The following is a 27,269-nucleotide window of genomic DNA, read 5'->3' as shown; positions in this document are numbered from 1 at the left end:
ACTGGATCACTGAGGACAGGAACAACCGGGTTGAGCAGGACTGGAAACTCTCTGTAACTGACACAGCAAACAGGAAGCTATCACCGGCGTCTGTGAGAAGTCCTGAGAGTGCTTAAATTTGGGAGCCCTCCAATCATGATCCAGACAGGGTAATCACATAATGATGCCGTGCAGCTGCATGCTGCACGGCCAGAATACACAAGCACTGATTAATTAAGACCCAGCAACGGGGAACGCGGTCTGACCGTGGCGTCCCCGTTGCTAGGGTCTGAGCGGCTCCGTGCGCCCGGCGTCTAGCGTTGCTAGGGAGCCGGCGGCTGTCTGCCTGCGGCGTCCCTAGTTGCTAGGCGCCGGGCCGCACTGACGGGCGGACCCTCGGCGCCTAACAACATTAGTCCCAAACCAAAATGCTGTACTGTAGACTGTTTATGACAATTGTGCCAAAAAGTTTGATATTCATTTTTTTCTCTCAAAGCTTATCACAGTATATTTATTTTAATACAAAACACATCACCGAAACAGTTCAGCATTATTCATATGCAACGGAAACTCTGGACTGGAGTGGGTAAATGTAATACAGGTTGAGTATCCCATATCTAAATATTCCGAAATACAGAATATTCCGAAATACGGAATTTTTAGAGTGAGAGTGAGATAGTGAAATCTTTGTTTTCTGATGGCTCAATGTACACAAACTTTATTTAATACACAGAGTTATTAAAAATATTGTATTAAATGACCATCAGGCTGTGTGTATAAGGTGTATATGAAACATAAATGAATTGTGTGAATGTAGACACACTTTGTTTAATGCACAAAGTTATAAAAAATATTGGCTAAAATTACCTTCAGGCTGTGTGTATAAGGTGTATATGAAACATAAATGCATTCTGTGCTTAGACTTAGGTCCCATCTCCATGATATCTCATTATGGTATGCAATTATTCCAAAATACAGAAAAATCCGATATCCAAAATACTTCTAGTCCCGAGCATTTTGGATAAGGGATACTCAACCTGTATACAGATTTGCTGGATCAGTTTCTGCAGCTGTGAGGCTGATTTGTGTAAAATAAATGCTATAAATGTTTTTATAATAGTGCGTTATCCTGAACTAGCACTATCAAAACGTCCTTTAGCTAAATAGCCTTCCCAACGCAAAGGCAACTATATTATAATCAGTGGTAACCCCCTTTCATGTGTAGGGCAATGCAGTAAGGAGCTGTAAGGAACTATATTATAATCAGTGGTAACCCCCTTTCATGTGTAGGGCAATGCAGTAAGGAGCTGTAAGGAACTATATTATAATCAGTGGTAACCCCCTTTCATGTGTAGGGCAATGCAGTAAGGAGCTGTAAGGAACTATATTATAATCAGTGGTAACCCCCTTTCATGTGTAGGGCAATGCAGTAAGGAGCTGTGAGGAACTATATTATAATCAGTGGTAACCCCCTTTCATGTGTAGGGCAATGCAGTAAGGAGCCTTATGGGCCCCTCTCCCCTTGGTAGCCTTGTTCTGTTCTTCTGTAGAAATTTTACACACAGTAATTGTGAGATACATTTTGAAATGCTCCATTAGTGCCAAGCAATATAGGGGCACAGTGGTGTCTCCCTCAGATTGCTGACTCAGAGTAATCTCTGAAATACAAACTCAGGCATGACTTAAAAGAGTCCTTAGCGATTCATTGATCTGACTGGCAGACATCACGGTTGGATAACCGTTTCAGTTGGTCAATCATATATATATATATATATATATATATAAAAAAAGGACATTCAACTTCCCTATTCTATCCAGTTTTTCTGTACTCTATGTAATTAACAATTACAGTCACATGTTATGTCATATTCTCACTGTTCTTAATGACGACTGTATATTACTTTCTTAAATGTTAGCATAGTGTACAAGTACAGTACCATAAGAAAGGCATGTTCTGGTGTATGGCTTATTTCAGTGGGTGCTGTGGGGCACTGGTAGGGGTTGTTAGGATATGTTAACCTCTTCAGGTCTGGTCTATAAACTCTCTGCAGTCATCAGTCAGAATTCTGTTCCTTTAGCAACCGGTTTGAGGTCAATGAATGATAAGATGACACAAGTTCATGTGTAACCTATGCAAATCATAAATGACCTGCTAGGGGCCGTCATAGCTTTATTATTTATAGCTTAAAGACAAAGGATTCATGTTTGCCAATACATTTAGCCAATCAGAATACACCATGTATGTCTTGAAATACATCGATTGTCATACAATGTTCCAAGTGGCAACTAGAACAGCCTTGAAAATGGTTATTGTTTCGTTTATCAGTCTTTCGGACATAAACTCAGAAGATTTCTTTCAGCATTCTTCTCAATTAGCCTTGGATATATCTGGTGTTGCTTTGTCCGCCTTGGATACATTTAATGTTGCATTTGTCTTTTACAAGTCATGCTTTAAAACAAGATATTCAGCAAATATAGTATTCTGACCAGCTCTGCACATTTTTTCTTAAGGACACATGAACTCATTTTGTGATGAACAGTAAATATCTTAATAAATGCGAAAAAGCGTGAATCAATATATATTTGCTATACTGCGGAAGCTCCTACACTATCATTTCCCCTCTTTTTGATTCCACTTTTTCTCCCTATTCTACCTACACTAGGCCTGAACTATTCCCTTTCAGTAAACCAGTTGCCTGGACTTATAGTCCAAACCTTGGGGATTACCCTTAACAACAACCAAAGGATAAGCAACTTCATTCTTCTGGCTGGAGAGTCACTGTCAGCTTCTTCGAGTGGGAGGCGTGTAATCATGTATCACGACCTTTCACCCTGATTGAGGTAGGCGTGGTTAGCAGCACTTGATATGGACCATCATATCTTGGTCCAAAGGTCTTTCTCACATGTCTCTTTAAATAGACCCAATCTCCTGGATTTAGCTTATGCGTAGCTGATCCTTCTGGGTCTGGAATGGAAGAAAACACTCGGCAATGGAGGTTAGTCAATGTTTTACAGACCTCCTGTACATAACCTGTTAAATCACCATGATTATGTTGTAATTGTTGTGGATAACAACAACCTGTCCTTGGAGCTGACCCAAACAATATTTCATATGGAGTCAGTTTACTAGGTCTCATGGGTGTGGTCCTAATATTGAACAAGACTATAGGTAGGCATTCTGGCCAAGTTCTTTTGGTTTCTGTCATCATTTTCTGTAGTTTTAGCTTAAGGTCAAAGTTCAGATGTTCCCCCTCCCCACTCGCCTGGGGACGGTAAGGCACGTGGAAGGCCTGCTGTACCCCCAAATCTTTCATTATATGCTGCATGACTTCTCCTGTGAAATGTGTACCTCTATCTGATTCTATAACCTCAGGTATCCCAAATCTACATACTACTTCTGCTATCAGTTTCTTTGCAGTGGTTTTTGCTGTGGCTTTGCTTACTGTCCAGGCTTCGGCCCAGTGACTAAACATGTCCGTTGTTACTAGTACATATTCATATGGACCGCTTCGTGGCAACTGTATATAGTCGATTTGTAGTCTTTTGAAATGGGTAAGAGGCTTTGGGTATAGTTCCTAGAGGTGTCTTGGTTCTTTGTCCTGGATTGCTGATTCCACAGATCCAGCATCCTGCTACAAAGTTTGTTGCAGCTTTATTGAAGCCTAGAGCTATCCAATGCTCTTGTACTCTATTTACCATGGCTTCCTTTGAATGATGTACTTGTCCATGAGCTACTTGTAACATAGGTGGAAATAGAGCTGCTGGTAGACAGTACTTTAATTCTCTTGACTTCCAAAGTCCATGTTCATCTTCTTCTGCCCCCAATCGTGTCCATTTCTCCTTTTCTCCTTGTGATGCTTGTTGTTGAATTTTGATCAACTCCTCTTCACTGGGCATTTGTGTCACATCTTAAACTACTAAAACTTGCTCAGGTTCTTTTGATTGTAAGGCAATTCTCTTGGCGTCTGCATCTGCAAATGCATTTCCTTTAGCTTCCATGGTTTGGCTCTTAGTATGTGCTTGTACCTTGATTATGCCAATTCTTTTAGGTAGTTCCATAATCAAACTGGCATGTTTGATGGGTTTTCCATTTGCACCTTTGAAGTCCCTACTTTTCCAAATAACAGCGTAATCCTGGGACACCCCCCCAAGCATAGCGTGAATCCGTGTAGATGTTAGCTGTCATGTTTTCAGCATGTATGCAGGCCTTGGTCATTGCTATGAGTTCTGCTTCTTGTGCTGACATTCTTGGTCCAGAATCTATGACTTCAGTTTCAGTTGTTACTGCATATCCTGTCCTTGGGGATCCATTATCATAATATCTTGATCCATCGACGAACAGGTTCATGTCTGGATTGTCCAGTGGTGTATCTTGGACATTAGGAAGAGGTAAATTCTCTAATTCCATGAGGGCTAGGCAATCATGTGGAAATGTTTGTGTTGTATTTTCTGCGTCTGTAGCAGCATTTTCCTCCTCATCTAACGATTTACCATCATTACCATTTCCCCCTCTCCTCCCCTCTTTTGAATCGTTGATGGGAAGGAGTGTAGCTGGGTTTAGTACAGTGCATCTTGTGATGGTGACATGGGAGGCGCTTAATAGTGCTACTTCATATTTGGTAAGTCTGGCTGCAGAAAGATGCTTGCTTTTTTCTTGACTTAGTATTTCTGTTACAGCGTGCGGTACTTGTATACACAGTGGATGATCAAGCACAAGGTCTGTCACCTTTTCCCTCAGTATTGCTGTTGCTGCCACTGCTCGGACACAGGATGGTGCTCCTCTGATAATCAGATCCAGCTGGGCTGAACAGTATGCCACTGGTCTTTGTTTTGGTCCGTATTTCTGGGTGAGCACCCTTAAAGAATGCCCTCTGTTTTCATGGCAGAATAGGTTAAAAGGCTCTTTGTAATCAGGCAATCCTAATGCTGGGGCTGTTATTATGACTTGCTTTAGTTTTCTTACTGCTTCTTCAATGGTGTCCCTGTTTTCTGCTGACGCCTCCTTTTTTGTTAATTCATATAGGGGATGCATTAGTAATGAGGCTGAGGGTATCCATTCTCTGCAATAACCAATAAGGCCCAGGAAAGCTCTAATTTCTTTTAATGTTCTTGGGGTTTTTGCTTGAGTTATTGCTTTTGTTCTTTCATCAGTAAGATGCCTTGTTCCTTGGGATATGCAGTGTCCTAAAAAGATAACTCTTTTCTGTACTAGCTGTAGTTTGGCTTTTGACACTCTGCAATCTTCTTCTGCCAAAAAGATGAGTAGTAATGCTGTTTCCTTTTTTGCACTTCTCTTCTGTCTGTGCAGCAATAAGCAGATCATCGACATGTTGAACTAACTGGGAGTCTGTAAAGTGCGGTCTCCATTTCTGCAGGATTAATGCCATTGCCTTTGCCTCTGAGAAATCTGATGGACTGGTTGCTCCCCCTTGGGGTAATCGTGTCCAACAATATTGTTTACCTTCATGAGTGAATGTTAGAAACTTCTGGCTTTCCCATTCATCAGTAGATAATCTGTTTTTCCCTCCTTTTGAATCTTGAGATTCAACACCTTTATTGATTAATGTTGGAAAAGGGTTGCTGAGTTGAGGGTAATACATCTTCTGATGGTTACTTGTCGCACTTTGGCAGTGCTACTTCATACATGGTCAACCTTGCCACTGACAGGTGTCTGGTTCTTGCTTGTTGAAGCTTCTCTGTACCTGCATGTGGACCCTGTATGATAAGTTCATGATTCAGCACTATGCCTGTGCTCTTGTCCTCTTCTAGGACTACTGATTCAGCACTGTGTTTGTGCTCTTGTACTCTGCTAGGACTGTTGCTGCTATCACTGCTCTGATGACGGTAGGTGCTCTTTGATTACTGCTGTCAAGCTTGCTTGAGTTGTAGGCCACTGGTCTTCACCTCAGTCCATGATTTTGCGTAAGGACTTCTATGTATGGCCTCCTTCTTTAATAGTCAGGTAGTTCTAGGGCTTGAGATGAGGCAACTGCTGTTTCCAATTGTTCAATAGCTTAATTCATCTGTTGCTGTATGTAGGATGCGGACCCTCCTCCCTTTCAGTGTTGTCATACAATGCTTGCATGTAGACTGGTGCTAGAGGTATCCATGTTCTGTAGTGTCCTACTAGGCCCAGGAATGATCATCTGACTTGCTTGACACTAGTTGGTATCTTAGCTTGCAGTATAAATCTTTTTCTTCTCACTTTTGTTAGATGTCTGGTACCTTGAGTGTCCTAGGAAGATTAACTCTTGCTTGACTAGCTGCAATTTCTCCTTTTGAGGCTCTGCAGTCTTGTTCTTCCAGAAACTTCACTAAGGACACTGCCCCTTCTTGGTGCTTCTTTTAGTAGTGGTGGCAATCAACAGTTCATTCACATCCTGTATTTAGCTGTGTGTTTTGTGGATAAATCACTTGGCGATATAGCCCCTCCACAGGGCTATCCTGGTCCAGTAGTATTGCTTACTTTCTTCTACAACTAGTACTGCGGGAATGAGCCAATACTGAACTTCTGTTCTAACTTGCTGCTAAATGGCTTTTTTGTTCTTTCCTTTGATAAGTTGCTAGAAAGTTAAACTTCTGCTGGTGTGTACTGTATTCTCCTTGGATAAGCTTTAGTACATTGTGCTTCAGCAAAGTCACTGGACATGTACTCCGAGGTCAAGAACTGGGCTGGTATTGGTGACTGTAGTTCTTGCATCTCCTGTCCTTTTAAGAATTTCTGATATCATCAGTTCTTGTGGTATCTCCCTCTGCTGTCTTCTGCGTGTGCTGGCTCCAGTATTTATTAGGCACAAATGTATTTCTCCAGTGGGCAAGGTGACTGTAATCATACCTTCTGCTGTTTCTTCTGGAGACATTATGTTCACTGGGGAGTACCTGAAGAAGCTTGTACTTAATATTGGCAGAAGAAGCATCATTCATTTGTCTTCTGGAACTTTTTCTGTCTTGTTCCTTATTATTTGCTTTAAACCCCGGAGCTTCTGTTGCTTTAAATCATGGCATTATCTCTGTAATCTTGCCATGTAGTACTGACCACTTGTCAGATGTCTTTCTTTGTCCTTTTTAAAGCAGACTTCCTTTAGTCTCCAAACTTTCATGCGACCTTCATATTGTTTCTCAACTTTTCTTTTTCCAATCACCTCTCTTTATGATTCATTTATTATTCTTCATACATTGTCCTTTCTTCACTTGCATATTCTTTCTCACTGCTGCTGGCATGTCATCTTCTTAGTCCAAGTCCACCCAGGCTGGTGTTCAACATAATGATGTTCATGCTGGGAGTTGTTGTTCCTCTTTGTCTTACTTTTCCTGTGAGAGATAGACTTGTATAGCAAGCTTGTATTTCAGGTTACATCTTTGCTTTCTTGCAGGGGTAGGGCTTAACCTCCCAATCCAGTCGTTGCAATGGCCTGATCTGTAAGTAAATGTAGAGGAATCTGGTTGTGCATAAAAACAGCTCTTGAAACCTTTGTGTCTCCTGTGGGTAAAGTCACTTTTATCGAACTGCCAGTGGTGACTGAGTACACTGTTGCCGACAAGGGAGTTGCACACCGGCATATTCTATCATCTTGTGTGTCGTATAGTGACTTTATCATAGTAAGTTCTGATGGACTCAGTCTTCTCCTGTTTCAAGTCTGGGGCTGCTGGTGCCCTGAGTGTCTGTGCATGACACCATCTCTTAAGTCTTGTCATGTACATCTTTCCACTTTCAAATGTTGTTCTATTTTCCTGTTTCATCTCTTTTCAATTTCACTGTTAGTGAGCTTGCAGATGATTCAATTCTGTTCATACTAGGGGTACCTGGGTGTGCATGCATGTCTGGGTATAGGGGTGAGGTATAGTGTGGAGGTGCTGTTGCTGGACTAGGTCTCAGTGGTCATTAATTCACTTGGTACCTCTTGCTGCTTTAAAATTGTTCGGCTTGCTCCCGAGTCTATAATGCATTGATATTGGTGACCTGTTGGCAGTACAAGGGTCACTTGATCATTTTCTTGTTCAGATGGTGTTTTGGCAGGGAGGTACCTCGGGAAGCCACTTCTTCATGCTTTAGGTTTTTCTTGCTGGTTTTCACACCATTCCTTGTATTTTCTGCAATTCTTGTGCTACAGTGATCCAGATGGATGCTTGATCTCTACTATTATGCTTAATTATCCAACTCTTGTTACAGGAGGCAAATGTTTTTTTTGTTTTTTTTTTCCATTTCTCTAGGTCTAGTGTCCCTTCTGACGGAAAACCTGCTGTTTTGTAAATGTTTCTTATTCCTTTCATAGCTTTCTTCCCCTCCCTGTTACTAACAATATCCACGGGTTTGAACCCATCCTAATGTGGTATTTTAGTAACCCCTTATGAGGGACTTAACTTATTCCTTTCATAGCTTTTCTCCCCTCCCTGTTACCAACAATATCCACGGGTTTGTCGGGCCCTGACATCTTTACAGACCGCGCTCCCATGCCTGGGTGAACGTGCGCGGAACCCCTCCTGATGTGGTATTTTAGTAACTCCTTATGAGGGACTTAAAATCTCCTTGTGAGACGCTGACTCTGAAGAATCTCTTCTATCCTTGTACCTAAAAAGCTCCTTAAATCCGTCTGTGGACAAATGACTGGGGTTGTAGTGTTGCCCCTTCCTCCCTGTATTGGTGGAAAATCTGTTAGTACTGCTCCCCAAGTGAGACCTGCATAATAGATTATTTCTTCTGGATCACTGAGATGCGTCCCTAATATTATTGTTAAGTTACTCCAAGGGTCTATCCCTCTGCATATATAGACTCCTGCTTGTACCAGTACCCCTGTTGTTCCTTGTGTTCTTGGTAAACTCCCCACTATTCTTGGAATTCGTTCACCTTGTGTCTGGAAAATTATGTGTCCTGTGCACCGCAGGCAATCATACCTGAGACTCCTTTCTATTGGGGTTACCATGTAAGTTTATCCCTTGTTTTCTTTCAGACAGTAGCTGTTCTTTATTACTGACCCAATCCTACCCCTTAACTGTCTTGCATAGGGACATACAATATATACAGTACAATGTGTGCAGGAGAATCTAGTTACTGACACTGGTTTCATTATTCAGCAGACAACCCGACTCCCCCCCCCACCTTTTCAAAAGCATATTGGCAGAGTACATACAACAGTGCAAGGATCCAAAAACAAGGATGACAGTAAATGCTATATCTGTTATCTGTGTGCACGGCACAGCTGTTTGAGGCTGCACGGGCAAATGGGTCTTAGACCTGGGATTATGTGGTTCGTAGGCCAATAGGTTATGATGTTAGATCAATCATTCTCAATGTAATGTTCCAACAATTCCCTTTTTTTTAAAATGACAACCTATTGTACAATAAAATTCATCATCATTTTCCACATAACCAAATGAGACTTCAGTGCTTGTAATTGCCACCAATCTCGGTGCTACAGACCCTTTGTATTTTCTTAACACAACAACACAGGTACAAGATTTGCATACACCTCTTTGGTTATTTCTCAATTCAAACTGTTTATCAGCATTAGAATACACCTTGGCCATACGCCACCTTTTAAAAATGTAAAATTTTTCTAAATATTTGATTAATTCCCCCTGTACACTTGTGACAAATTAGCTGAAGATATTTACCCACAATTCAACAATATGACATACAATATATATTTTACCTTAAAAAAAATTTCTTCTTCTGACTGATACTGGGCTCTTTAAGATATTCTCTGATCTTCTCGACTGGACTTTCTCAGATGCATTCAAGAAACGCTGATTCAAATGAGCAGGTAGAAATCTACACATTGAATCTCACTTACCGGTTTTTGCTATCAGCGGTTCCTGAAAGATCAGAGGATTTGTTGCCAGTGGAGGAGATGCTGGAATATCCCCGGACGATGCTCCCAAATGTTAGGGTATGTTAACCTCTTCAGGTCTGGTCTATAAACTCTCTGCAGTCATCAGTCAGAATTCTGTTCCTTTAGCAACCGGTTTGAGGTCAATGAATGATAAGATGACACAAGTTCATGTGTAACCTATGCAAATCATAAATGACCTGCTAGGGGCCGTCATAGCTTTATTATTTATAGCTTAAAGACAAAGGATTCATGTTTGCCAATACATTTAGCCAATCAGAATACACCATGTATGTCTTGAAATACATCGATTGTCATACAATGTTCCAAGTGGCAACTAGAACAGCCTTGAAAATGGTTATTGTTTCGTTTATCAGTCTTTCGGACATAAACTCAGAAGATTTCTTTCAGCATTCTTCTCAATTAGCCTTGGATATATCTGGTGTTGCTTTGTCCGCCTTGGATACATTTAATGTTGCATTTGTCTTTTACAAGTCATGCTTTAAAACAAGATATTCAGCAAATATAGTATTCTGACCAGCTCTGCACATTTTTTCTTAAGGACACATGAACTCATTTTGTGATTAACAGTAAATATCTTAATAAATGCGAAAAAGCGTGAATCAATATATATTTGCTATACTGCGGAAGCTCCTACACTATCAGGGTGCCACAGGCTGGTGGTCCATTACCAAAGAAAAAAAATGTGGTCAATGTGATCGGCAAAACCAGTGCTGTTTCTGCCCATCAAATAATATGTAGCCTGGAAGCACAACCCTGTCCACCACCACGTAACTGAACCTATAGAAGACATATAAGCACAATTTACTTAATGTAATACTTTTTGCTGAATTTCTTAATAAGAAACGCTTGGCCTAGGGGTGCCATGGGGAAAAAATGCCAATACTGTACGGGTACGCTGTCTATCAAACTTATTTAGAAAATGTATTAATATTATTATTATTATTGAGTATTTATATAGTTCACACATATTCCAAAGCACTTTACAGAGAATATTTCCGTCATTCACATCAGTCCTTGTCCCAGCGGAGCTTGCAATCTACGCTCCCCATCACACTGAGACACACACACTTACAGTTATGTTTCTCATACGTCCTAGAGGATGCTGGGGATGACATCAAGACCATGGGGTATAGACGGGATCCGCAGGAGACATGGGCACTCTAAAGACTTTTCATTGGGTGTGAACTGGCTCCTCCCTCTATGCCCCTCCTCCAGACCTTAGTTTTAGAAAATGTGCCCAGGTCGACTGAATGCACTCTGAGGAGCTCTACTGAGTTTCTCTGAAAAGACTTATGTTAGGTTTTTTATTTTCAGGGAGATCTGCTGGCATCAGACTCCCTGTTTCGTGGGACCAAGGGGGCAGAAGCAGAACCAACTTCCTCAGAGTTTCATGGCTCTGCTTCTTGCTGACAGGGCACCATTAGCTCCTGAAGGGAACTGAACACTAGCCGTGTCTAGATGCTTACTCCCAGAGCACGCCGTCACCCCCCTCACAAAGCCAGAAGTCAGAAGACAGATGAGTATGAGAAGAATGATCTTCAATCAAGTAAGTGACGGCTGAGGTGTGGCGCGGCTGGCGGGAGCGCAGCGCGCCATTGCTGCCCACACACACAGGCACTGCAGGGTGCAGGGCGCGGGGGGGCGCCCTGGGCAGCAAGAAAAATACCTCAAACTGGGTAAAAGGGGGCATAAGATGCCCAGGCACAGCCCTACCCCCGCCAGTATATATATTATGAAAAGTTTCTGAGGTAAAAAGGGCGGAGCTTCTTCCTCAGGCAGCCAGCACACTACTCAGCACCATTTTCTCTCTCTCCTCAGGCTGCAGAGAACACGCTGGTCCTCGCCTCCACTTCTGACAAGTACAGGGTGCTATAAAGGGGGGGCACAAAGCGATTGTGGTGCATTTGATAGTGTATATTACTATTTAAAAGCGCTTTTGGGCTGTGGACATACTCTGTTCACAGGCAATACTGGCGCTGGGTTTGTGAACTGGCTGCTCCTATCCAGTGTCCCTCTGACAGATTTTACTGTGGGTCTGTCCCCAAAATAAGTACCAGTGTGTCTGTGAGTGTGGTGTACACGTGTGAGGCATGTCTGAGGCAGGGAGTTCCTCCCCGGAAGAAGCCATTTTAGGGACACAGAGTTGTAATGTGGTGGCGCTACCGGCACACCAAGAGCCTGCATGGGTGAAAGAGCTACGTGACAGTATGCATCTGATTAACCGTAGATTGGTTAAGTCTGAATCTTAGGCTGCATGCTGGAGAAAATCTGTGGAAGATGTGATTTTTCAGGATGCTGTTATTCCTTATGCGGTCGGCCCCTCTGGGTCACATAAAAGACCATTTGCAAATGTTGTAAACACTGATACTGACACGGATTCTGATTCTTGTGTCGACAATAGTCAATCCAGAGAGATAGATCATAAATTGGCAAAAAGTATACAATATATGATTGGGGCTATAAGGGACGTGTTGGAGGTTACAGAAAGCACTCCTGTACCTCAGGAGAAAGCTTATTTATGTAAGGAAAAGAAATCCAAAGTTAAGTTCCCTCCTTCACACGAACTAAATGCCCTGTTTGAAGGGATGTGGGTGAATCCTGATAAAAAATTTCGTATTCCCAAAAGGATTCACATAGCTTATCCTTTCCCGGTTGAAGACAGGAAAAAATGGGAGTCACCCCCTGTGTTAGACAGTGCACTTTCCAGGTTGACAAAGAAGGTAATTCTCCCTGCTCCTGGCACGGCTTCTCTCAAAGAGCCGGCAGACCGCAAAATGGAAACGACATTGAAATCCATTTATGTTACCAATGGTGCACTGCTCAGGCCCACTATTGCCTGCGCATGGGTGAGTTGCGCTATTGAAAAATGTTCAGAAAACGTGCCATCAGAAATTGACACGATTGATAAAGATGAGATACTCCTTAAGTTAGGGAATATCAAGGACGCTGCCACCTACATGCTGGAAGCAATGAAGGATATTGGACTCTTGAGTTCACAAGCCGTTACCATGGCAGTATCGGCTAGGCGGGCATTATGGATTCGCCAGTGGAACGCAGATGCAGATTTCAAAAGAAACATGGAGGCTCTCCCATATAAAGGTGAGGCCTTATTTGGCGATGGCCTGGATGCGTTAGTCTCGGCGGCTACCGCAGGTAAGTCAACATTTTTGCCCTCTGCGCCTGCACTGGCAAAAAAGACCTATCACCCGCAAATGCAGTCCTTTCGGCCCAATAAATAAAAAAGACGAGAGGTTCCCCCTTCTTTGCAGGAAGGGGAAGGGGAAAGAAGCCCACACCGGCTCCAGGTTCCCAAGAGCAAAAGTCTATCCCTAATTCTGCCAAATCCCCAGCATGACGCTGGAACTCCCTTGCGGGAGGCCGCTCGGGTGGGGGCACGTCTCAAACTCTTCAGTCAGGATTGGATTCTGTCTGGCCTGGACCCCTGGGTGTTGCAAATAGTATCCCAGAGATACATACTAGAGTTTCAAGACGTTCCCCCATGCCGATTTTTCAAATCGACCTTGCCAGCTTCTCCGCCAGAGAGAGAAGCAGTAACAGCGGCAATCCCAAAAAATTATGTAAAGACCAGGTCATAGTCCTGGTACCATTGTCACAACAAGGGCGGGGTTTTTATTCAAGCCTTTTTGTTGTTCCGAAGCCGGACGGCTCGGTCAGACCGATCCTAAATCTAAAAAATCTGAATTTCTTCCTGAAAAGGTTCAAGTTCAAGATGGAATCACTTTGGGCGGTGATTGCCAGTCTGGAGGAGGGGGACTACTTGGTGTCGGTGGACATAAAGGATGCTTACCTGCATGTTCCCATTTATCCTCCTCACCAGGCTTATCTGAGATTAGCGATTCAGGGTTGCCATTACCAATTCCAGACGTTACCTTTCGGTCTCTCCACGGCGCCGAGGGTATTCACCAAGGTGATGGCGGAGATGATGGTCCTCCTTCGTCAGAAAGGAGTCAATATAATTCCTTATCTGGACGACCTCCTGATAAAGGCAAGATCCAGGGAGCAGTTATTACAAAACATATCCCTCTCCCTGTCAATACTCCAACAACACGGGTGGATCATAAATTACCCAAAGTCACAGTTGGAACCGACGACAAGGTTGTCTTTCCTCGGGATGATTCTGGACACAGAAGTTCAGAGAGTATTTATTCCGCTGGAAAAGGCTCTGGAAATCCAGAAAATGGTAAAACAGATATTGAAACCATCAAGTGTGTCGATCCATCAGTGCATTCGGTTGTTGGGAAAGATGGTGGCGGCCTACGAGGCCATACAGTTTGGCAGGTTCCATGCCAGAGTATTCCAGTGGGACCTGTTGGACAAGTGGTCGGGGTCACACCTACACATGCACAGAAAGATAATCCTGTCGTCAAAAACCAGGATTTCGCTCTTGTGGTGGTTGCACTCACCTGCTAGAGGGACGCAAGTTCAGCATTCAGGACTGGGTCCTAGTAACCACTGATGCAAGTCTCCGAGGCTAGGGAGCAGTCTCTCAGGGAGAAAACTTCCTGGGACGTTGGTCACATCAGGAAGCCTGCCTTCACATAAACGTGCTGGAGCTAAGAGCCATTTACAATGGCCTTCAACAAGCGGTACATCTTCTTCAAGACCGTCCCGTGCAGATCCAGGCGGACAATGTAACAGCAGTCGCATACATAAACAGGCAGGGCGGAACGAAAAGCAAAGCGGCAATGGCAGAGGCGACAAAAATACTCCGCTGGGCAGAAAAACATCTACAAGCTCTGTCGGCAATATTCATTCCGGGAGTAGACAACCGGGAAGCAGACTTTCTCAGCAGACACGATCTCCATCCAGGAGAGTGGCGCCTCCACCAAGAAGTCTTCGCAGAGGTGACAAGTCTTTGGGGAGTTCCTCAAATAGACATGATGGCGTCTCGTCTCAACAAGAAGCTTCAGAGATACTGTTCCAGGTCGAGAGACCCTCAAGCAGTAGCAGTGGATGCACTGGTGACCCAGTGGGTGTTTCCGTCAGTGTATGTTTTCCCTCCACTTCCGCTGACCCCAAAAGTACTCAGGATCATAAGAAATACAAGGGTTCGAGCAATCTTCATTGCCCCAGACTGGCCAAGAAGGGCTTGGTACCCAGATCTTCAGCAGTTACTCATAGGAGATCCTCGGCCTCTTCCTCCTCGGGAGGACCTGCTGCAGCAGGGGCCGTGTGTGTACCAAGACTTACCACGGCTACGTTTGACGGCATGGCTGTTGAGCGCCGTATCCTAGCCAGGAAGGGTATTCCTAAGGAGGTCATCCCCACCCTTATTCAGGCCAGAAAGGGAGTAACGTCAAAACATTACCACCGTATTTGGAGAAAATATGTGTCTTGGTGTGAATCCAAGAAAGCTCCTACGGAAGAGTTTCACTTAGGACGTTTTCTCCATTTTTGCAGGATGGTGTGGAGACGGGCCTACGATTGGGATCAATCAAGGTCCAAATTTCGGCCTTGTCAGTGTTCTTCCAAAAACAATTGGCCTCTCTTCCAGAGGTTCAGACCTTCGTGAAAGGGGTTCTGCACATCCAGCCTCCATTCGTGCCTCCAGTGGCACCATGGGACCTTAACGTGGTATTGCAGTTCCTTCAATCGGATTGGTTTGAGCCTCTACAAAAGATAGAGTTGAAGTTTCTCACTTGGAAAGTGGTGATGCTTTTGGCATTGGCATCCACAAGGCGGGCGTCTGCATTGGGGGCCTTGTCTCACAAGAGCCCTTACCTGATTTTCCATGAAGATAGGGCAGAGTTGCGAACTCGCCAACATTTTCTTCCAAAGGTGGTTTCTGCTTTTCACATAAACCAACCTATTGTGGTGCCAGTAATTACTGACACATTCACTGATTCAAGTGAATTCACTGATAGCCAGTTCACACCCAATGAAAAGTCTTTAGAGTGCCCATGTCTCCTGCGGATCCCGTCTATACCCCATGGTCTTGATGTCGTCCCCAGCATCCTCTACGGACTAGGAGAAAAGGATTTACCGGTAGGTTATCAATTTTTTCTAGTATGGGAGGAAACTGGAGCACCTGGAGGAATACACAGAAATACAAACTGCACATACTTGAACAATGATTGGGAATCAAACTCATAACCTCAGTGCCCGCAGGCTGTAACTCTAACCATTACATTGTGCATGATGGTTTTACACTGAGACAGCCTCTCCCCATCCCCCTCCCACCCATGATGAAAACAAATTTCCGCGAAAGGATCTGATGTGCATAATGTTATGCCCGCCACATGTCGTGTTATGCAGCCCTTCATTTAGTGTTTTTACGTACCATGCGACACCCCCACACTAAGGCCCTCATTCCGAGTTGTTCGCTCGCTAGCTGCTTTTAACAGCATTGCACACGCTAAGCCGCCGCCCTCTGGGAGTGTATCTTAGCATAGCAGAATTGCGAACGAAAGATTCGCAGAATTGCGAATAGAAATTTCTTAGCAGTTTCTGAGTAGCTCCACACTTACTCAGCCATTGCGATCAGTTCAGTCAGTTTCGTTCCTGGTTTGACGTCACAAACACATCCAGCGTTCACCCAGACACTCCCCCGTTTCTTCAGCCACTCCCGCGTTTTTCCCAGAAACGCAAGCGTTTTTTCGCACACGCCCAGAAAACGGCCAGTTTCCGCCCAGAAACACCCACTTCCTGTCAATCACACTACGATCACCAGAACGATGAAAAATCCTCATTATGCCGTGAGTAAAATACCTAACTTTTGTGTAAAATAACTAAGCGCATGCGCTCTGCGAACCTTGCGCATGCGCAGTAAGCGACTAATCGCAATATAGCGAAAATTGGCAACGAGCGAACAACTCGGAATGACCCCCTAAGTGTAGATTCTTACTGTGGGAATATGACTCTTATCGGTCTGGTTTTTTTAAAACACAGTCGGACATGACAGATATGATCTTATTAGCTGGTACTTTATCTCTCTCCACAGCTTAGTACATCTCCCCCTCCTGTCTGCAGCTAAGCTCACGCTACAGACCCACTGCGGCCAACACGTGACAGTCTCTCTGCCCCATGGCCAGGTCAAGGCATACACACTTGGAATAAACAAACAATACATTTCATGTAGGGGCAGATCCAGAAGAAAATGACAGGGTGAGCTAATAGGCTAATACTGCAACAGTCGACTGTAGGAAGAGAACACCTCCTACCAGCATCTGCGATCCATCTGAAGATGAAGCATCGGATCACCATCACCACCATCGGTCGCAGCGGCTGCAGCCTTCAGCTAGCTGCGAGAGCCAAAGCTTACTCAGACCGGCCATTGGAGATCCTCTGCCAGATACAGAAAGTCTGTATTGTCGCCCAGGGTTAGGCACACCTACAAAAGGGGGGCGACACACTCCTATATTGCAGACTGGTCCCAGTGGCCACACCCCAAACTCGCATGTCTGCGAATCATTCTGCACATGCGCAGTTCCATTGGATTTGTACGTACACATCATGTTTAGATACAAATCAGGCCCTTGGCCCCAGAGGATACATGTTTTTTTAATGTATTTTTCTTTATAGCTACACTGTCAGAACATTTTGCTATGCTAGCATGGATCTTGTTCCAATCTTCTTCCAAAGTTGTTTCCCAGGCATAGGTGCTCATGTTAGGAATTTGTGGTATAACTTGCATTATAAACTATGTACTTGTCCCAACGAGAATTTTTTATTTTTGGAACAATTTCCTTAAGGGACTGCTCTTAAAATTTTATGTTAGGCATTGCGTGTTTCTCACACAGTAACATCAGCACATATAGTATATTTACTAAGCCTTGGATGTAGATAAAATGAACGGAGATAAAGTACCAACCAATCAGCTCCTAACTGCCATGTCACAAACTGGCTGAAAAAATAAGATTTTACTTACCGATAAATCTATTTCTCGTAGTCCGTAGTGGATGCTGGGGACTCCGTCAGGACCATGGGGATTAGCGGCTCCGCAGGAGACAGGGCACAAAAATAAAGCTTTAGGATCAGGTGGTGTGCACTGGCTCCTCCCCCTATGACCCTCCTCCAAGCCTCAGTTAGGATACTGTGCCCGGACGAGCGTACACAATAAGGAAGGATTTTGAATCCCGGGTAAGACTCATACCAGCCACACCAATCACACCGTACAACTTGTGATCTGAACCCAGTTAACAGTATGACAACGTAGGAGCCTCTGAACAGACGGCTCACAACAAGAACAACCCGATTTTTTTGTAACAATAACTATGTACAAGTATTGCAGACAATCCGCACTTGGGATGGGCGCCCAGCATCCACTACGGACTACGAGAAATAGATTTATCGGTAAGTAAAATCTTATTTTCTCTAACGTCCTAGTGGATGCTGGGGACTCCGTCAGGACCATGGGGATTATACCAAAGCTCCCAAACGGGCGGGAGAGTGCGGATGACTCTGCAGCACCGAATGAGAGAACTCCAGGTCCTCTTTAGCCAGGGTATCAAATTTGTAGAATTTTACAAACGTGTTCTCCCCCGACCACGTAGCTGCTCGGCAGAGTTGTAATGCCGAGACCCCTCGGGCAGCTGCCCAGGATGAGCCCACCTTCCTTGTGGAATGGGCCTTGACAGATTTAGGCTGTGGCAGGCCTGCCACAGAATGTGCAAGTTGAATTGTGCTACAAATCCAACGAGCAATCGTCTGCTTAGAAGCAGGAGCACCCAGCTTGTTGGGTGCATACAGTATAAACAGCGAGTCAGATTTTCTGACTCCAGCCGTCCTTGAAATATATATTTTCAATGCCCTGACAACGTCCAGCAACTTGGAATCCTCCAAATCGCTAGTAGCCGCAGGCACCACAATAGGCTGGTTCAGGTGAAACGCTGACACCACCTTAGGCAGAAAATGAGGACGCGTCCGCAGTTCTGCCCTGTCCGAATGGAAAATCAGATATGGGCTTTTATACGATAAAGCCGCCAATTCTGACACTCTCCTGGCTGAAGCCAGGGCCAGTAGCATGGTTACTTTCCATGTAAGATATTTCAAATCCGCCGATTTGAGTGGCTCAAACCAATGGGATTTGAGAAAATCCAAAACTACATTAAGGTCCCACGGAGCCACTGGGGGCACAACCGGGGGCTGTATATGTAGTACTCCTTTTACAAAAGTCTGGACTTCAGGAACTGAAGCCAATTCTTTCTGGAAGAAAATCGACAGGGCCGAAATTTGAACCTTAATGGACCCCAACTTGAGGCCCATAGACAATCCTGTTTGCAGGAAATGTAGGAATCGACCCAATTGAAATTCCTCCGTGGGGGCCTTCCTGGCCTCACACCACGCAACATATTTTCTCCAAATGCGGTGATAATGTTGTGCAGTCACCTCCTTCCTGGCTTTAACCAGTGTAGGAATGACCTCTTCTGGAATGCCTTTTTCCCTTAGAATTTGGCGTTCAACCGCCATGCCGTCAAACGCAGCCGCGGTAAGTCTTGGAATAGACACGGTCCCTGCTGAATCAGGTCCCGTCTTAGAGGTAGAGGCCACGGATTTTCCGTGAGCATCTCCTGAAGTTCCGGGTACCAAGTTCTTCTTGGCCAATCCGGAGCCACGAGTATCGTTCTTACTCCCCTTTGCCGTATAATTCTCAGTACTTTGGGTATGAGAGGCAGAGGAGGAAACACATACACTGACTGGAACACCCACGGTGTTACCAGAGCGTCCACAGCTATTGCCTGAGGGTCTCTTGACCTGGCGCAATACCTGTCCAGTTTTTTGTTGAGGTTAGACGCCATCATATCCACCTTTGGTTTTTCCCAACGGTTCACAATCATGTGGAAGACTTCTGGATGAAGTCCCCACTCTCCCGGGTGTAGATCGTGTCTGCTGAGGAAGTCTGCTTCCCAGTTGTCCACTCCCGGAATGAACACTGCTGACAGTGCTATCACATGATCTTCCGCCCAGCGAAGAATCCTTGCAGCTTCTGCCATTGCTCTCCTGCTTCTTGTGCCGCCCTGTCTGTTTACGTGGGCGACTGCCGTGATGTTGTCCGACTGGATCAACACCGGCTGACCCTGAAGCAGGGGTTTTGCCAGGCTTAGAGCATTGTAAATCGCTCTTAGCTCCAGTATATTTATGTGAAGAGACATCTCCAGGCTTGACCATACTCCCTGGAAGTTTCTTCCCTGTGTGACCGCTCCCCAGCCTCTCAGACTGGCATCCGTGGTCACCAGGACCCAGTCCTGTATGCCGAATCTGCGGCCTTCTAACAGATGAGCACTCTGCAACCACCACAGAAGAGACACCCTTGTCCGTGGCGATAAGGTTATCCGCTGATGCATCTGCAGATGCGATCCGGACCATTTGTCCAGCAGATCCCACTGAAAAGTTCGTGCGTGGAATCTGCCGAATGGGATTGCTTCGTAAGAAGCCACCATCTTTCCCAGGACTCTTGTGCATTGATGCACAGACACTTTTCCTGGTTTTAGGAGGTTCCTGACAAGTTCGGATAACTCCTTGGCTTTCTCCTCCGGAAGAAACACCTTTTTCTGAACCGTGTCCAGAATCATTCCCAGGAACAGCAGACGTGTTGTCGGGGTCAACTGAGATTTTGGAAAATTCAGAATCCACCCGTGTTGTTGCAGCACTACTTGGGTTAGTGCTACTCCGTCCTCCAGCTGTTCTCTGGACCTTGCCCTTATCAGGAGATCGTCCAAGTAAGGGATAATTAATACGCCTCTTCTTCGCAGAAGAATCATCATTTCGGCCATTATCTTGGTAAAGACCCGAGGTGCCGTGGACAATCCAAACGGCAGCGTCTGAAACTGATAATGACAGTTTTGCACCACGAACCTGAGGTACCCTTGATGTGTAGGGCAAATTGGGACATGCAGGTAAGCATCTTTTATGTCCAGGGACACCATAAAGTCCCCTTCTTCCAGATTCGCTATCACTGCTCTGAGTGATTCCATCTTGAACTTGAATTTTTGTATGTACAGGTTCAAAGATTTCAGATTTAGAATAGGTCTTACCGAGCCGTCCGGCTTCGGTACCACAAATAGCGTGGAGTAATACCCCTTTTCCTGTTGTAGGAGGGGTACCTTGACTATCACCTGCTGAGAAAACAGCTTGTGAATGGCTTCCAATACCGTCGCCCTGTCTGAGGGAGACGTTGGCAAAGCATACTTTAGGAACCGGCGAGGGGGAGACTTCTCGAATTCCAACCTGTAACCCTGAGATACTACCTGCAGGATCCAGGGGTCCACCTGTGAGCAAGCCCACTGCGCGCTGAAATTCTTGAGTCGACCCCCCACCGTTCCTGAGTCCGCTTGTAAAGCCCCAGCGTCATGCTGAGGGCTTTGCAGAACCCGCGGAGGGCTTCTGTTCCTGGGAAGGAGCTGCTTGCTGCCCTCTCTTACCCTTTCCTCTGCCTCGGGGCAGATATGACTGTCCTTTTGCCCGCTTCTTATAGGACCGAAAGGACTGCGGCTGAAAAGACGGTGTCTTTTTCTGTTGGGAGGGGGTCTGAGGTAAAAAGGTGGATTTCCCGGCAGTTGCCGTGGCCACCAAATCCGATAGACCGACGCCAAATAATTCCTCCCCTTTATACGGCAATACTTCCATATGCCGTTTGGAATCCGCATCACCTGACCACTGTCGTGTCCATAAACTTCTTCTGGCAGATATGGACATCGCACTTACTCTCGATGCCAGAGTGCAAATATCCCTCTGAGCATCTCGCATATAAAGAAAAGCATCCTTTAATTGCTCTAAAGTCTGTAAAATACTGTCCCTATCCAGGGTATCAATATTTTCAGTCAGGGAATCCGACCAGACCACCCCAGCACTGCACATCCAGGCTGAGGCGATGGCTGGTCGCAGTATAAGACCAGTATGTGTGTATATACTTTTTAGGGTAGTTTCCAGCCTCCTATCAGCTGGATCCTTGAGGGCGGCCGTATCAGGAGACGGTAACGCCACTTGTTTTGATAAGCGTGTGAGCGCCTTATCCACCTTAGGGGGTGTTTCCTAGAGATGAGCGGGTTCGGTTCCTCGGAATCCGAACCCGCCCGAACTTCATGTTTTTTTTCACGGGTCCGAGCGACTCGGATCTTCCCGCCTTGCTCGGTTAACCCGAGCGCGCCCGAACGTCATCATGACGCTGTCGGATTCTCGCGAGGCTCGGATTCTATCGCGAGACTCGGATTCTATATAAGGAGCCGCGCGTCGCCGCCATTTTCACTCGTGCATTGAGATTGATAGGGAGAGGACGTGTCTGGCGTCCTCTCCATTAGAATAGAGATAGATTAGATAGAGAGAGAGAGATTGTGCAGAGTCGCAGACAGAGTTAGTTTACCACAGTCAGTGACCAGTGCAGTTGCTAGTTAACTTTTATTTAATATAATATATCCGTTCACTTCTCTCTGCTATATCCGTTCTCTGCCTGAAAAAAAAAACGATACACAGCACAGTCAGTCACACAGTGTGACTCAGTCTGTGTGCACTCAGCTCAGCCCAGTGTGCTGCACAGTCATCAATGTATAAATTAAAAGCTTATAATTAATTGTGGGGGAGACTGGGGAGCACTGCAGGTTGTTAGCAGGAGCCAGGAGTACAATTATATTAATTAACAGTGCACACTTTTGCTGCAGGAGTGGTGACCAGTGCCTGACCACCAGTATAGTATTGTTGTATACTACTAATATCTCTTTAAATATCAACCAGTCTATATTAGCAGCAGACACAGTACAGTGCGGTAGTTCACGGCTGTGGCTACCTCTGTGTCGGCACACGGCAGGCAGTCCGTCCGACCAGAATTGTATTATTTATTATTATATACCTACCACCTAACCGTGGTTTTTTTTTCATTCTTTATACCGTCATAGTGTCATCCTAATTGTTACGAGTATACTACTATCTCTTTATCAACCAGTGTACAGTGCGGTAGTTCACGGCTGTGGCTACCTCTGTGTCGGCACACGGCAGGCAGTCCGTCCGACCAGAATTGTATTATTTATTATTATATACCTACCACCTAACCGTGGTTTTTTTTTCATTCTTTATACCGTCATAGTGTCATCCTAATTGTTACGAGTATACTACTATCTCTTTATCAACCAGTGTACAGTGCGGTAGTTCACGGCTGTGGCTACCTCTGTGTCGGCACACGGCAGGCAGTCCGTCCGACCAGAATTGTATTATTTATTATTATATACCTACCACCTAACCGTGGTTTTTTTTTTCATTCTTTATACCGTCATAGTGTCATCCTAATTGTTACGAGTATACTACTATCTCTTTATCAACCAGTGTACAGTGCGGTAGTTCACGGCTGTGGCTACCTCTGTGTCGGCACACGGCAGGCAGTCCGTCCGACCAGAATTGTATTATTTATTATTATATACCTACCACCTAACCGTGGTTTTTTTTTCATTCTTTATACCGTCATAGTGTCATCCTAATTGTTACGAGTATACTACTATCTCTTTATCAACCAGTGTACAGTGCGGTAGTTCACGGCTGTGGCTACCTCTGTGTCGGCACACGGCAGGCAGTCCGTCCGACCAGAATTGTATTATTTATTATTATATACCTACCACCTAACCGTGGTTTTTTTTTTCATTCTTTATACCGTCATAGTGTCATCCTAATTGTTACGAGTATACTACTATCTCTTTATCAACCAGTGTACAGTGCGGTAGTTCACGGCTGTGGCTACCTCTGTGTCGGCACACGGCAGGCAGTCCGTCCGACCAGAATTGTATTATTTATTATTATATACCTACCACCTAACCGTGGTTTTTTTTTTCATTCTTTATACCGTCATAGTGTCATCCTAATTGTTACGAGTATACTACTATCTCTTTATCAACCAGTGTACAGTGCGGTAGTTCACGGCTGTGGCTACCTCTGTGTCGGCACACGGCAGGCAGTCCGTCCGACCAGAATTGTATTATTTATTATTATATACCTACCACCTAACCGTGGTTTTTTTTTCATTCTTTATACCGTCATAGTGTCATCCTAATTGTTACGAGTATACTACTATCTCTTTATCAACCAGTGTACAGTGCGGTAGTTCACGGCTGTGGCTACCTCTGTGTCGGCAGTCGGCAGGCAGTCCGTCCATCCATAATTGTATTATTATTATAATATATACCACCTAACCGTGGTTTTTTTTTCATTCTTTATACCGTCGTCATAGTGTCATACTAGTTGTTACGAGTATACTACTATCTCTTTATCAACCAGTGTACAGTGCGGTAGTTCACGGCACAAACAGAATGTGCACAAACTGGCTTTATTCTACCTAAGTTGCCCTCCCACAAGTGTGTACTCCGAAAGAGTGTTTAGTGCCGCCGCTCACCTTGTCAGCAATCGGCGTACGAGGTTACATCCAGAAAATGTGGAGAAGATGATGTTCATTAAAATGAATTATAATCAATTCCTCCGCGGAGACATTGACCAGCAGCAATTGCCTCCACAAAGTACACAGGGAGCTGAGATGGTGGATTCCAGTGGGGACGAATTGATAATCTGTGAGGAGGGGGATGTACACGGTGATATATCGGAGGGTGAAGATGAGGTGGACATCTTGCCTCTGTAGAGCCAGTTTGTGCAAGGAGAGATTAATTGCTTCTTTTTTGGGGGGGGTCCAAACCAACCCGTCATATCAGTCACAGTCGTGTGGCAGACCCTGTCACTGAAATGATGGGTTGGTTAAAGTGTGCATGTCCTGTTTTGTTTATACAACATAAGGGTGGGTGGGAGGGCCCAAGGATAATTCCATCTTGCACCTCTTTTTTCTTTTCTTTTTCTTTGCATCATGTGCTGATTGGGGAGGGTTTTTTGGAAGGGACATCCTGCGTGACACTGCAGTGCCACTCCTAGATGGGCCCGGTGTTTGTGTCGGCCACTAGGGTCGCTAATCTTACTCACACAGTCAGCTACCTCATTGCGCCTCTTTTTTTCTTTGCGTCATGTGCTGTTTGGGGAGGGTTTTTTGGAAGGGACATCCTGCGTGACACTGCAGTGCCACTCCTAGATGTGCCCGGTGTTTGTGTCGGCCACTAGGGTCGCTAATCTTACTCACACAGTCAGCTACCTCATTGCGCCTCTTTTTTTCTTTGCGTCATGTGCTGTTTGGGGAGGGTTTTTTGGAAGGGCCATCCTGCGTGACACTGCAGTGCCACTCCTAGATGGGCCCGGTGTTTGTGTCGGCCACTAGGGTCGCTTATCTTACTCACACAGCGACCTCGGTGCAAATTTTAGGACTAAAAATAATATTGTGAGGTGTGATGTGTTCAGAATAGGCTGAAAATGAGTGTAAATTATGTTTTTTGAGGTTAATAATACTTTGGGATCAAAATGACCCCCAAATTCTATGATTTAAGCTGTTTTTTAGGGTTTTTTGAAAAAAACACCCGAATCCAAAACACACCCGAATCCGACAAAAAAAATTCGGTGAGGTTTTGCCAAAACGCGGTCGAACCCAAAACACGGCCGCGGAACCGAACCCAAAACCAAAACACAAAACCCGAAAAATTTCCGGCGCTCATCTCTAGTGTTTCCCAGCGCGCCCTAACCTCTGGCGGGAAAGGGTATAATGCCAATAACTTTTTTGAAATTAGCACTTTTCTATCTGGGTTAACCCACGCTTCATCACATACATCATTCAATTCCTCTGATTCAGGAAAAACTACAGGTAGTTTTTTCACCCCCCACATAATACCCCTTTTTGTGGTACTTGTAGTATCAGAGATATGCAAAGCCTCCTTCATTGCCGTGATCATATAACGTGTGGCCCTACTGGAAAATACGTTTGTTTCTTCACCGTCGACACTAGATTCAGTGTCCGTGTCTGGGTCTGTGTCGACCGACTGAGGTAAAGGGCGTTTTACAGCCCCTGACGGTGTCTGAGACGCCTGGGCAGGTACTAACTGGTTTTCCGGCCATCTCATGTCGTCAACTGATTTTTGTAATGTGCTGACATTATCACGTAATTCCATAAACAAAGCCATCCATTCCGGTGTCGACTCCCTGGGGGGTGACATCACCATTACCGGCAATTGCTCTGCCTCCACACCAACATCGTCCTCATACATGTCGACACACACGTACCGACACACAGCAGACACACAGGGAATGCTCTATTGAAGACAGGACCCCACTAGCCCTTTGGGGAGACAGAGGGAGAGTTTGCCAGCACACACCCAAGCGCTATAATATATATGGGAACAACCCTATATAAGTGTTGTATCCTTATAGCAGCTTAAATATAGTAATATCGCCAAAAGAAGTGCCCCCCCTCTCTGTTTTACCCTGTTTCTGTAGTGCAGTGTAGGGGAGAGTCCTGGGAGCCTTCCTCACAGCGGAGCTGAGCAGGAAAATGTGTGTGCTGAGGAGAATAAGCCCCGCCCCCTATTTCGGCGGGCTCTTCTCCGGAGTTTGTGAGATCTGGCAGGGGTTAAATACATCCATATAGCCTCAAGGGCTATATGTGATGTATTTTTTAGCCATAAAAAGGTATTATACATTGCTGCCCAGGGCGCCCCCCCAGCGCCCTGCACCCTCCGTGACCGCTGTGTGAAGTGTGCTGACAACAATGGCGCACAGCTGCAGTGCTGTGCGCTACCTCAGGAAGACTGAAAAGTCTTCTGCCGCCTGCTTCTGGACCTCTTCCATCTTCGGCATCTGCAAGGGGGGTCGGCGGCGCGGCTCCGGGACCGGACTCCATGGCTGGGCCTGTGTTCGATCCCTCTGGAGCTAATGGTGTCCAGTAGCCTAAGAAGCCAATCCATCCTGCACGCAGGTGAGTTGACTTCTCTCCCCTAAGTCCCTCGATGCAGTGAGCCTGTTGCCAGCAGGACTCACTGAAAATAAAAAACCTAAAAACTTTTTCTAAGCAGCTCTTTAGGAGAGCCACCTAGATTGCACCCTGCTCGGACGGGCACAAAAACCTAACTGAGGCTTGGAGGAGGGTCATAGGGGGAGGAGCCAGTGCACACCACCTGATCCTAAAGCTTTATTTTTGTGCCCTGTCTCCTGCGGAGCCGCTAATCCCCATGGTCCTGACGGAGTCCCCAGCATCCACTAGGACGTTAGAGAAATGGCAGTTAGGAGCTGGTTGGTTGGGACTTTGTGGGAGATGTACTAAGCAGTGAAAAGAGAAGAGAAGTGAGCCAGTGGAGAGGTTGCCCATCGCAACCAATCAGCTGCTCTGTATAATGTTATAGTATACAAATAATAAATGTTACTTCAATGTTGATTGGTTGCCATGGGCAACTTCTCCTCTGGCTCACTTCTCCACTCTTTTCACTGCATAGTACATCTCCCTTATCTCCATACACTTTATCTCTCTCCAAAGCTTAGTACATAGACCCCCTTGGGGTTAAAGCGTATAATGCCAGCCATTTACAGGTCACAGATACCCAGCATAAATGATGGTTGATCCCAAATCTGTGGCTTGTGGCATCT

Source organism: Pseudophryne corroboree, chromosome 2 (genome assembly GCF_028390025.1).
Source record: "Pseudophryne corroboree isolate aPseCor3 chromosome 2, aPseCor3.hap2, whole genome shotgun sequence".
Lineage (NCBI taxonomy): Eukaryota > Metazoa > Chordata > Amphibia > Anura > Myobatrachidae > Pseudophryne > Pseudophryne corroboree.
Note: the sequence above shows the minus strand (reverse complement) of the source record.